The 14,031-nt window shown below is 38.2% G+C and overlaps 1 pseudogene; it reads right to left on the bottom strand.

Annotated features, from left to right (window-relative positions):
* Positions 1-533: 533 nt before the first annotated feature.
* On the bottom strand, positions 534-3,701 carry LOC143889235 (mogroside I-E synthase pseudogene; annotated as a pseudogene).
* Positions 3,702-14,031: the final 10,330 nt, after the last annotated feature.

A 14,031-nucleotide genomic window follows, 5' to 3' on the forward strand; every position in this document is an offset into this window, starting at 1 on the left:
ATATACTGGCATTCTTGGGTAAGATGGGCCCCAATGATATGTTTTGAATCAGGTGTTAGATGGGCCCCATCCTATACATGTGCTCAATTTGATATCTTGGGACCTATCCCATCAAAACATGAGGCAAAATGGTGAGCCCCACCTGATATATGGCTTTGAGTTGAGTTGGTGGGAGCCACCCTATCAAAATATATTAAGGAGCATCACCGGTATTTTGGTCTTTTTATTATGTAATTTTCTTCTTTTAACATAAAAGGACATTTGGCCTTTCCATGAGTCCAAACAATCCACTGTGAGAATTTTTGTCGCAAATTGATGGCATGACCTGATTTGCAAAATTCACTCAAAGGTGATTACACAATTTGTAAATTCTCAAACAAGAAGTCTGTTTTCCCCAAATAAAACAAAATAGAAGAATTCTTTTGCACAATCCCCTATTTTTTTTCTTCCAACTAAAATCCAAGGTGCATTATTCTACTTCTAGATAAAAAAAAACAAAAAACATGTAAGACCATTGCATTATTGTACTTCTAAACACAATAATTGTGATATATAGGTTTTCAATACAGTAATAGAGAACGGAAAAAGTCCAAAATATTACTTATTCAAAAGTGTAGCTATAAAATCGTCAATGTTCTTATTTGAACTTCCAACCATTTCTACTGCCTCTATTGCCAATTCCCTCCATTTCTCTGCATTCCTCTTAATCTCTTTCCCTTTGTCTCCTTCCATTACTTCCCTTATGCAAAGTTCCATTTCCTCCCTTCTCACAATCCCCTTCTTATCAACCTTAGCTCTCACTCCCGCCCCCCAAACCTCCTCCACATACTTTGCATTGGTGGGCTGATCAGCCCATTGTGGAATTGCCACCACTGGTACTCCAAGGCTTAGAGCTTCTAAAGTTGAATTCCACCCACAATGTGTTACAAAGCAGCCTACTGCTTTGTGAGCCAAGACCTCCAGTTGGGGGCACCAATTCACTATCAAACCTTTCTCCTCTATATCCTCTATAAAGTTGCTTGGAAGCTTGTTCTCCTCTGCCGCCCTCACTACCCACAAAAAATACTTGTCACTTCCCCTCAAACCCAAAGCGAGTTCCTCCATGTGCTCTAGTCCCAGTGTCGAAACGCTCCCCACCACCGAGACATAGACTACTGAACCAACGGCTTCGTGTCTAGCCACTTCATACATGTGTCGGCATTCGGAATCCAGAAACTGAGCCCGTAGTTTTTGTCGCCCTCGATAATCTTGTCTAAATACATGGACGGAACACTTGGCCCGATCGTCATTAAGGGCCATAATCCCTTCATCCAACTTACCAGCTTAACCAAATTTCAAGTAAAAGTTAATAATAAGTAAATCGATACCAATATCAAATCAGTCTATAATAAATCACAAAGCTTGCATTGTCTTTTTGCACTTAAGCGCATAGCGTGCCGTTTGTAATGATTCCACAACGTTTGTTCGCCCAAACAAATTATTGGTCTCAAAATTAATTTTGAACCCAAAAATTGGTTTGGGCCACACTACGTTTGTGCGCCCAAATGAACCGGACCCATGTCACTTTTTTGTTTGGGATTTTGAGAATGGATTGAGACCAAATGACTCTAAGGCCCTATTCGTTTAAGATTGTGGCAACCTATTGTAAGCCCCAAACCAATGATTGACTTCAGAATGATGTCATTCTGAGTCGTTTGGGGCCCACAGTCGGTTTTCATAATCTAAAACGAGCAGGGCCTAATTTTGAGTCTAATAATCAGTCTTGAAATCAAAATCAATTCTCAAAATCTAAAATAAACAGTGCCTAAGATCAGAAAAGTTTTTTTTTTTTTTTTGAGTGAATGATGACTATATTAATAAGTAACAAATTAAAAAGATGCATTCTACTTTAGTCCAAACTATAATAATTCCTGAAACTAGAATATATATAGATAAAAACTAACCAAAATAGCAAAATATCAAGACAAACCTCAGCTTCCAACTTATCAAACGTGTTAATTAGAACCCAATCAGCTTTCTCCAAGTTGGAGAACTGATTCACTAGAACCTCAAACGAACGAGGGTAAATTTCTGGTTCCAAAAGGAAAGGAGGCAATTCTGAAAGTTCGAATTTCGGCAATCCGGGCAAGGTAACACTAGTGACTTCCAAAGGGGGGATAAGTAACTTCTGGTGCACAAGGTTGAAGACCGCGCACACGCCGCAGGGCTGAGTGAAAAATGGAGCTCCATAAAAGCCAAATTGTTTGGCAACATCCAAACACCAAAAGGAAGAAGGGAGTCATAGATGAGGCAACAAATGGGGTCACCGGAGTTTTCGTGTTTCTCTATAAACTTTGCTAAGGCCGGGGAGATGATATCGTTGATAACATGAAAGTTGGCGTCGGTGGTGATGGGACATAAATACGGCGCTACTCTCAGATCTCGCCACTTGTCGTCCATGCACCAACAAAGCCTAACCATCATGAAGAAAGGCGTTGGGAAACGGCAAGACCATACGATCACGACACGTGTCGCTCTCTCGCCGTCCAGGCCTCATCATCACAAGTTATGGAAGGAATTATCCGGCAAAGCCACGCGCGCCGGCGGAGCAGGAGAATGGCTCAATCCTGCAAAGGAAGGTTTTCTCTCCATAATGATGAAAAGGTCCGCGCGTCTCCCTTTAAAAGGGAGGGAAGGGAAGAAGAGAGGGATCCACGGTTTTGAAAGACATCCCTTTTTCTCAGCTCCCGCACAACAACTGGAAAAAGAGGCGAGGCAACAACAGAGGAGGCTAGGAACTTAATCCTGCTCTCCCTGCTAGTCCCCTCCGACCCACTCATCCGCACACCCAGAAAAGAACCTGCGCCTTGGTCCTGGTAACCCTGATCAAACCCCCTCCCCTTCTCGCTGTCCTTTATATTGATTGGTTGAAGGATCTGACTTGGGTGTCGAAGTGGTCGTCCGGGACCCACCTCGGACCCCCTGACCCCCTTTGTTTGTGATTACAGACCTCGCGGAGGCCCTCTATCGACCGCGTGATCGCAGACCCGGATTCAGACGCCATCATATTGGCGCCATCCGTGGGACTCGTCGAGTACTGAACGCCTTATGGCGATGAGAAACCACACCCAACAGCAAGAAATAGGCGTAATGACCAGGAGCCAGGCTCAACGCGCACAAATCCACACCTCAAGCTCCAGAAAAGCATCGAATCCGAAGTTGCCCAAACCCCGTTTGTAGAGAACTCAACTATAACTGGGGAACGGACAGAGGCTGAGACTGAACCAGTGAGAACGGAAAACATCCCTGTACCGGCAGAACAGAATCCAACGTCCAACGAACCGCTCTGGGAAGTATATGTGGACGGATCTTCAAACAAGGTTGGTTGTGGAGCCGGTTTGGTTCTCACTGGACCCGATAACTTTATTCTGGATTATGCGCTGAGGTTCAAATTCCGTGCGTCCACCAATGAGGTAGAATACGAGGCTCTCATCGCTGGAATGAACCTAGCAGTCCAGACCAGCGCCCAAAGGCTGAAGGCGTATTGCGACTCCCAGCTGGTCGCAAACCAAATCCAAGGAGTCTATGAGGCGCGCGACGAATGCATGATCAAGTACCTCTCCAAGGTGCGCCAGTTGGCCGGCAAGTTCAAAAAATCTGAGGTCATCAGAATCCCTAGAACGGAGAATGCAAAAGCGGATGTGCTGTTGTAGACACCCCATTTTGACCGAACCCCTTTTTCCACTTGATTTGATTAAAACCCAAGTAAATCTATGATCTGGTGACCCAAATTCGTCCCTAGGGTATGTTAGAGACCCATTTAGGTCCCTCTAAAATTTTAGAAAAATCCGTCGCGATTTGCCTAGCGAACAAGCGAGGTAGGTAGCTTAGTGTAAAATAGTGTAACAGAAGGGGGGTAGTTTATCCAGTCTGAGGGCTGTCTTGTCAGAGTAATTTGTTGTCTAAATAGCAGCAGGAGGGTGTCCCTGGACATTTAAAGGGGCATGAGTTTATTTTCTAATTTTTTATTGCACCATTTTTTTGTGGACCACCGTATTCAAAACTAAACCAAGTATAAATATACCATAAAAGGGGGTGTTTATGTAGCTAGAGGGGTGTAAAAATTAAGCAAATAATCTATAAATACCAATAAGGCCTTTCATTAAAAGAAAGAAATTAGGGCTTAGAGAGAGCTTAGAGAAGAAAATTCCTAAAATCCCCAAATCCTAGCATCGAAACCCTACCTCTTGCTCCTTTTTCTCCGGCCAGATCCTGCATTTTTTCGGCAAGATCGATCTCTGGCGGGCATATTTTCTTCGTGCTGATGCTTATCCCTCTCATATACTTTGATTTTTCATTTCTCTTAAAGCCTTTTGATTCAGCCATAGAACCCTAGATCTGAAGAATAAGAAGAGGTTCTCTTAAGAGAGATAAAGAGATCGTTGATCTCTATTTTCCATGGCAATCTTTCCTAAGCATTTGAATTTCTTCACAAGAATCATTTCAAGAAGGAGCATACTAGATCAGAGCTTGAATCTCTGAGGAAAAGGTAAGGAGTAGAGGCATAAATATAGTTTATAAATTCTTCTCAGTGTCTTGTGCTCGGATCTTGTTTATTTAGTCAAAATATTCAGAAAATTTCAGAAAATTTAAGGAGTTATGCGGTTTTTTATTTTTTATTTTTTTATTTTATTTTATTTATTTATTTTTTGTTCTTGCTTTGCTATTATTTGGACTTAATTGCTTATGTTTCAGTTTTTTGTGTTTTGATTTGAGATTTTGAACATTTGAATGTGAAAAGGTTAAGGTTATTATGAGTTTGCTGAGGCCATTATATTTCTAAAATTGAATGATTATGTGGCCTAATCAGGTAGATATCTTTGTGAGTTTAAACTGATTAGGAATAAAGTATGATTTTAATTGAAAATATATTCTGCCAGGGTAATATAGCATACTCTACTTTTCTGTGTAGCAGGCCTATAGCAAGTTGGACATTTTGTAAAATTATAGTGTTTTGAGGAATGTTATTGACAATTTGTGATAGAATTGGTTTTTGGATTGAGTGTCATTTAGCTTTGTATAAATTGATCTCTGTGCAAACTCAATGCTTGAACATTTATGATTTTTGATGTGTTTGTGTGAACAAAGTAGAGATGAGGCTTGACCTTATTACATTACCATTCTCTTTACCAATCTCTTGAGCATAAACAGTAGGAAATTATTTTTCATCATGTAGGAACCCATTTATTCTTTTGATTTTTTTTGTCAAGAATGCCTCACCTTCATAGCTTTTGGCATAGTTTCATGGACCTATATGTTCAAATCTAGTACATCAGGACATAAAGTTTCATAATAGATTTTTTTTATCTGCTTGGGACTCATGTACTTAAATATTGGAAAGTGTAAATCGTTATTTTTAGGAGAAACTATTGAGTTCAGTCTTTGGCTTTGCTGCCCTTGATATTTGCACCCATAAATTGAAGATCACTGGCTATGTTTGGTTTGACATTATACCATGAGCTCTCTGGTGTTCCTCATGAACATTTATTCCTTATGTGTAGAATCCATATTTTCCTGTTATTTCTTATAATGAGTGATGTCGATTGTTTCATTCAGTGTGTGAAGTTTGTCCCCTCTTTTATTTGAGCTGAAGTGGTTTCATTTCATATAGAACAAGTCAATTTGGGTCATTAATAAAAGGTTTGACCTGTTGGCAGGTACCAAGGCAAAAATAGTGTTTTAGTTAGAATCAATCTCGTAAATAAGGTTCCTCTATTTACTTGTGGTCAAAATACTCAAAAGTGTTAGCTTTGAATTCTTCAGGAACTTCCTTTAAATTCTCTTAAATTGTCTACCTTTGAGAGAATAGCATAGCTGAGAATATATATATATATATATATATATAAAGATATTTAGTAGTATCATTTTCCGCCCAGCTTATGCAGCTTTTGAGCATTTTCAACCCTTAGAATGTACTCAACTCCAGATTTTAATTTTTAATGACATTGTGTGAATTATAGACTCCATTTTACCTTTTGAAATTCATGAAAATCATTTCATCTTTGCCCTGTCCTCAACATTATGTGATCTCAACTTGTTATTCCCTCATAGGTGACATGTATGTTCGGTCATAGATTTCTTTACTGTTGTTGTGAATATTAGAAAAAGTAATTGTGTTGTCTTTAGTTTGAGGCTTATTTCCCAAAATACAAAATGAGGCGGGTAGTGCTGGTATCGAGTCATAGTAGTGCAGGCATTAATTGGAGATTATTGATGTTAGCACAAGTATATGAAAATTGAATATGTTCAGCCCACACCCCTTTTTGATAATTGCAGCCCTTAACCCATTTTTGATAATTGCAGCCCCTAACCCCTTTTTTATATTGTTAGCCCTCACATTCTCTTTTGATTTTGACAGCCTTTATACACTTGTGTGTGTGTGTGGAGGGGGGGGGGTGTTCATGTTCACTTACATGGAAAAACTATATATACTGTTGTGGGCCTTATTCATCCTTGAGTTTCGGTGTTGGTATGTTTTAAATGATTGTCATCAGTTGACACTAGTTTTTTTTCCTCATTGCATGGGCAATGAAGGTGTTAGCCCAAGCCCAACATTTTGGGGATTTGCTAAGTCCCAGTAGTATTTTTTCTTCTCTTTCAGGTGCTTTCCTAGTCTTTTAGACACTAGTTTTTCCCCCATTACAAAGGTGATGAAGGAGTCATCCCAAGCTCATCATTAGGGGACTAGCTTAGTCCATACAGTGTTCCCCTCTATTTTATTTTCTTTTAGAAGATTCTCTAAATCTTTTAGAAAATTCTCTATCATAGTATAGGGCTATCTCAGTCTCATTATCTTGCTTGCCTTCTTCTTTTGGAAAAAGGTTTTGTCTCATTTGTTTTAGGGATGTCACATCTTTTAGACATGTTTTATCTGATTGACATTTCACTTGTTTGTGATCATGCTAGTTTACTTGTTTGTGACCACGCTGGTGTACCTGTTTGTGAGCACGTTTGTTTACTTGTTTGTGAATCACACTTTTTTAGCATCTTTATTTCGGAATATGTTTCGAACTACGTTGGGTTGATCCTCTTCCACGAGGTACGTAGTGTAGCTTGGGATCCATATCCCAAGTCCAGTCAAACTTTTTGTAACTAACATTTTAAACCATTTTGAATAACCAACCTTTAAAACCTTATTTTCAAAAGATCTTCCTCTAGAGTTAGGAGTTTCTCCTAGATAGAGAGTTTTAGAGTTAGGAGTTTCTTTTGATAGGTTGTTTGTTTGTTTATTTGTTGTGTGCTTGTTTTAGAGTTAGGGGTCTGTCCTAGAGTTATAGGAACGCCTCCGTCCGGTCAGATGGCGATCCACATTGCCGACTGATGACTAGAATAGGATACGCTAGTCCACCCTTTGTTTTCCTTAGGAAACACAGCCCAGTTACACATAGGTTGTAGGAACCACCTGAATTAGCTTAGGGCTAATCTGTATTTAGTTAGGTCATATATGGTATCCTAAAATCTACAATTCACTGAAAGTTAAATAATTGCTCAAGAAGCTTTAATAACTAGTCTGGTCTTCTAGATCGAGTCTAGGATAGAGGTCTATGCGTCTTAGGCATCATAGTTTAAAATAGGCGCGAAGAAATACGTTGCTCTGATTCTTGCGGAGGCGGGGATACGTAGGCTTCTTTGGATGAATATCAGACCATCCGAGGACTCGGGCTAAATGGTTTAGAGTCTTAGGATTTGTTGTGTTGTTATTATATGTTTTGATGTGTTTTCTTACTTTCTTGTACTGATCCTATACCTTTAGTTGTAGCTTGCATGTGTATGTCCACCAGAACTTAGACACCAGTTAGGCATGCCACTCATAATCTAGTTGTCATTAGGCGACACATCTTTTATCTTACTTTATGTGTGCTTATTATTTAATCCCCGAGTCATGCATGATTAGGTAGACGTTCACTCGGGGATATTTGTTCCCATTTCACATGATTTTTACCCAAAGTTCTTTGAAGTTAATGAAAATGGCATAAGAAACCAAGTGTTCGCACTCGAGCGAATTGGGGATGCTTTTCGGACCTTCTCCATTCGTAATCAGGCACGGACCCATTTATTTCTAGTTATCCATGGTATGCAGAGCATATTTTTTTTAGGATTCATGGCCGTATACCATGGATGGAGACTCTGAGTTTTGTTTTGTTTCAAGAGTTCCTTGGTAGAGCTCTCCTTAACGTGGATGAACCAAAAGGACCGACGGGGGAACTCGTTTCCTCGCTGTCTCCTTCGGATCGGGGTCCACAGGCTGGCGACTCTGCTGGGGAGTTCTTAGAACATTGCCTAACTCTAATAAAAATGCCATTTTTATTATTTTGGAGAAATTTGGGTGAAAATCATTATAAATGGGAATTCTTTCGCTTAGAATCCAGGGGCACCAAATAGGTTTTTAAAATAAGGGATTCACACACTGCACTGCATGCATTATCATATTCTTTATTTTATTTTTTATTTTTTATTTTTCTTTAATTAATTTTATTGGTTCCATGGGATAGATATAGCACATACCAGATGGGATGTCATTACCCTGATGGGATTGTTATATCTATTTCCAAGCTATGCGCCGGTGCTGCAGCCGTAAACACTAGGCGTACTTGTGTTTACAGCAGTCGATGAGCAATGAAGCATACTATGTATAACACTAGGCGTACTTGTGTTATACATCTAAAGTATGGATCATAAGCATAGTACCCGATATATTGAGTCCGGAGCCCTACTTTTATTTTTTATATATTATGTATATGGATATATTTGTTGATTTAGTAAAACCCAATTAGGATCTGCATGTGCTTATATATATATATATTGCATTCATATAAAGACGAACATGTGTTGCTTATACATGTTGAAGCCTAGATTTAGGAACCATGTCTTATCCATAAATTATTGTAGCTCACCTTATGTGGCTACAACGCAGTCCTAGTATACTCACATGTTTGTCTTGAGTCAAGTGTCTTGACTCTGCTGGATTATATTTAAGGCTGGTGCCCCTGGTTAGGTTATATATATATATATATATATATATATATATATATATATGTGTGTGTGTCTATAGGGTTCTCCTTTTAGTTAGAGTTCTTTATCTAATTCAATTCAATAAATCTATTCGTTTTTTCAAATTATGATCAGATCGATGGCCTTCAAGTCATCATTCTCATAACAATGATCTATTCTTTGATCTTTCGATAGTCGGGTCCGTCCCATTGTCACAAGTCATCAACTATGGTTAGTTTTTGCTTGGTTACCTTTCTTCAGTGACCATATTCCGTTTACCGATTGTGAGCTTACTTTACCACCATTATTTGAGTGAGAGTACTCTTGTTGAGAGTCTTACAATACTATGCTTCTATTCGTCTACCCTTATGTTGAGCTTTGGGATCCCTTATGTAAGGCTGTCATGCTGCCGGATTTTACCTAAAATATTTTGAGTGTGACCGTCATCCTATAGTGTTTTTTATAAGCCATGAGTTTACCTTATGATGATCCTTTCATTTATTCCTATTTATCCCTTTACGTGGACTATCATTAGATTATGGGTTCTTTATCTATAATTTATTCCTTCATCTATTGTACATAGAATTTATCTGTATTTTCTATTATGGATTTATCGATTTTATTTCATGTCCATTAATGGATTGGTTATATCTTGCCTATCAATACTGCGAATGCATGGTCATTGCTGAGATCAAAGCTTATTTTGATTATGGGTGTTTATCATTCCTAATCTTTCAAAAAAAAAAGAAAAAAGAGCAACCATATCTAAAGAAGACCCAAATGAGTGGATTGAGGATTTTTTGAGACCCTGTGGGTGTAGGTCATATTATCACTGTCTATCTTTTTTATTACCTTCATAGACAGTCTCCTTTTGACATTCCAACTCAAAATATCAATGGATATGCTCAAGATGGCTTTTATCTCAGTTTGTTCAGAATTATTTTATCCCATGACTATTGATCTAGTGTGTGTACTTCCAATTCAAAAGTCCAAGTTCAGCAAATGATTACCCTTCCAAAAGACTAACCACTTTCAAATAATTTGATCAAGGCAGTTTATTGCTTCCCTATATTGCCAACATAGCATTTTATTGTCCCACTTAACCCTGGGCTTGTAGGGTTACCCTTTCCGAGATTCCTACTTCAGGATCAAGCTCAGTAGATACCTTTATCATGGAGGAGGGTGTATCGCCCAGGAACTTTCAGTGCCACTCTCTTGCTCATGAAGAAGTGTTCAGTTTTTAGAGTTTGTCTTTTGTTGAGTTTATACCAATTTTTGTGTCGAAGTTGGTAAGTCTAGTCGTGTCATCAATAATTCGAAATATATAGTGTTTGTTAGTCTTCTTATTGAGTCAATGTCCAGTCTTCTGTTAAGTCTGATGTAGAGCCTGTTGAGGCGCGTTTAAAGTCATCAATATATTTGAAGTTTCCAATTCAATAAATACTTGATTACAACGTTATCTGTATTGTTATGATTCATTCTTAGATCTAATGTTTAAATAAACAAAGACACCCTTCTCGGATGAGAATGTAGACGAAATTTCCCTTGAGATCTGAAAAACGATCAAACTAGAGAAAGAGCGTCTAGCATAGCCACTTAAAGAGGAAATCGAAGCTATTGATAATGGTATTGAAATCCGAAACTCAGGAAAGATGGATTGGCAAAAATTTATCTCCCGAGGAGTGCGAATAATTGATAAACCTATTTAGAGGGGTTCATAGTAGTCTTGCTTGATCCTATAAGGATAAACTGGGTGAATGCCAGGGTATGGTGCAAAGCAAGACTCCATTTGTTTGAGACATCGGGTCAAAGAGCAAAATTCAAGAGAGATGGACATCAGACATCCTATGGAGCTGATGAAGAAGTGAGAGAAGACTTTCTCAAAATGAAGTCATAGATTTGAGCCCTAAAAGAACAATTGGGCTGTGTATTTTCATTATGATTCTGAGGTGGAATATTTCAAGAAAAAAAAAGGATATTTTTAATGTTTAGAGTATGAGAGAAAGACAAAGAGAAGGGAATGTGTCCATATGACAAATTTTTTGGAGTATCAAAGACCCGGATGATGGAGTCAATGAGATAGATCGCATATGAGAATCGTCTTTACTATTTGGAGACAAATGAAAGTTGAAGAATCTTTAGCATGAATTCAAGATCTCGAGAAGCGAATGGAGCACCATGGTTAAAGTCTTGCCAGAAAATCGCCAGACTCCTCGATAAAAATATTCAAAGTCTTTGAACCTTAAGCAAAAGAGCTTATGCACCAAAACACCAGGAGGACATCCTTGGACGTTTGAGCCTTTATAGCCAAAATCCTAACGTTTAAAAATTCGTTTGTAAACCCTTTGGGCCAAAAATTCAAATCAAACCATTTGTTTTTCTTACCACATTATAAACCAGGGGCATTTTTTTTATGAGTTTGAACTACGTTATGACCTGATCCCCATCTCTTCAGGGGTACGTAGGTAGCCTGATTTATTCAGGTTCGGTCAACCTTTGGAATAAATGTCAATTATTCCCTTACAAAATTTGAAGCTAAAAGCTAAACCATTCTTTGATAAACCCCAAAGCGAACTACGCGGACCTGATCCTCCATTTTTGGGGTACGTAGGTAATCTGGGTAGACCAGATTCGGTCCAAATCCTTAGAACTTTAGATATCTAACCCTTTAGAACCCAAGCCCACCTAGAAAGTCCTTCTGGTGAAACAAGCAAAGGTTCAAGGCAAATGAAAGCAAAGACAGAAAGAAAAGAAAAGAATGAGAGTCTGAAGACCCACTAGGTTGAAAACCCGAGAGGGCGGCCTAGATAAAGTCATGTACTTGCTAAGTTGATAACCAAAGAAGTCCACTTATGCAAAATTAGGGCAGCGGTCTGATGGATTGAAAAATTGAAGAGACAATCCAATTAGAGGCAAAGACTTCCCACAAAGAGTTGAGGGGATGCAAAAGGAGTTTCTCAGTTATGAAAAATCCCAGATTGCATGTAGTGTGAATGAAAGTTGAGACAAGTAGTCTGTAGGACTGAAAGCCTGTAAGACATTAATTGTGACTTCCTGTAATGACGAGACTCGAAGAGATGGATACACAATCACTACACAGGGTAGGATCTTGGAATCCGAGTAGTGTCAGTAAGACTTACTTTGACATCTTTCTAAACTAGGGGTATTAAAACTGAGCAATCTGAAAGGGGTAATAACCATGACAGAAATCCTGATGGAGGAAACTATAGCCTCTTGACATGGTTTTCGAGAGTACTCTAAGAATGGCTAGCCTTACCATAATAAAATAACACATTTTATCTAAGGGTGAATCAAAAGTCAGTCAAGCCTCTTGAGTAATTTGAGTCTTCTTTAATCAAGTCTTTGGAAGTCTTTTCCTTATTTTTATCATTTTTTCTCTCAATGTCCAAAGTGTTTGGCACTGGAAGAGCGAGAGTACACCTTTTGAAATGTAAAGAGAATTCATAGTGGATCCTGGTCTGGAAATCAAGGAAGAGGCAATGCACATTTGGTTCAAACTTGCCAGAGACATCAAAAGCCTCAAATACTGAGCAAGGATAGAGAGAATTCCCAGATTCAGCCTTTGTGAAGATGGTTTTCCCACTATACCAAAGAAAGAACCCATATAAATTCAAATCTTTTCTACTCATCTTGGTTTTGCTTTCTTAAGACTTTTGTCATGGAAGTACATCATACTAGGGGCATCTTTTATGACTTACTTCATAAAAGATATCAAACATGATGATAACTGGGATAACTATTCTCCGCAAATGAAAACCAGAGAAGCTTGAGCACAATCTTTGGGCCAGTCTCTTCAATCAAATTATTTTCTTTTGGAGTCAAGTTTTCAGAAAATCTTATCCCTAGCGGAGTCTAGAATTTGCTCATGCAATCTTCAAACCGCCAGCAAAATGCTTTTCACTCGTTTTAAAAGGGTCATACCGAAATTTTTCTTCAAGTTTCTTCAGTTTCATCTTCAGCAAAGATCATGCATTTTCAATCATTCTCTGCAAGGGATGACTTATTCATCTTGTGAAATCGATCAAAGTTGTTCATTTTTTCAATCACTTCAATGAATTTTCCTTTAATAAGGTAAAATATTTTCGCCAATGGCTCCGTGATTTGGAGTTTGGCATTTTGTTTTATCATTTTGTAAATTTCTGCCATTGGCTCCCTGTTTTGGAGTTTGGTATTTACTTTTATCATTTTGTAAACTTTTGCCAATGGCTCCCTGTTTTGGAGTTTGGTATTTTCTTTTATCATTTTGTAAATTTCTACCAATGCTCTGTGATTTGGAGATTGGTCTTTTCTTTCACCATTTGAAAGATTTAAAAAATGTTTCCGCCAATGGCTCCGTGATTTGGAGATTGGTCTTTTCTTTCACCATTTGAAAGATTTAACAAAATGTTTCTGCCAATGGCTCCGTGATTTGGAGATTGTTCTTTTCTTTCACCATTTGAAAGATTTAAAAAAATATTTCCGCCAATGGCTCCGTGATTTGGATATTGGTCTTTTCTTTCACCATTTGAAAGGTTTTAAAAAATGTTTTCGCCAATGGCTCTGTGATTTGGAGTTTGGTCTTGTCTTTTATCATTTGAAAGATTTAAAAAATATTTCCGCCAATGGCTCCGTGATTTGGAGATTGGTCTTTTCTTTCACCATTTGAAAGATTTAAAAATTGTTTCCGCCAATGGCTCCATGATTTGGAGTTTGGTCTTTTTCTTTCATCATTTAAAAGATTTAAAAATTGTTTCCGCTAATGGCTCCATGATTTAAAATTTGGTCTTTTCTTTCACCATTTGAAAGATTTTGAAAATGTTTTCACCAATGGCTCTATGATTTGGAGTCTGGTAATTTCTCTCATCATTTGAAAATGATTTCTTCTTAAAGGAATTTTTAGTGAAGCAGCTCCGTATGTTTGGAGTCTGGGCTTTTCTTTAACCATGAAGAGTTTTTAGAAGTAAGAAACTACCAGTGAAATTGAGCTCCGTGTGTTTGGAG

Source organism: Tasmannia lanceolata, unplaced genomic scaffold (genome assembly GCF_043159265.1).
Source record: "Tasmannia lanceolata isolate RefF3 unplaced genomic scaffold, GAP_Taslan_0.1 ptg000002l, whole genome shotgun sequence".
In the NCBI taxonomy this organism is placed as follows: Eukaryota; Viridiplantae; Streptophyta; class Magnoliopsida; order Canellales; family Winteraceae; genus Tasmannia; species Tasmannia lanceolata.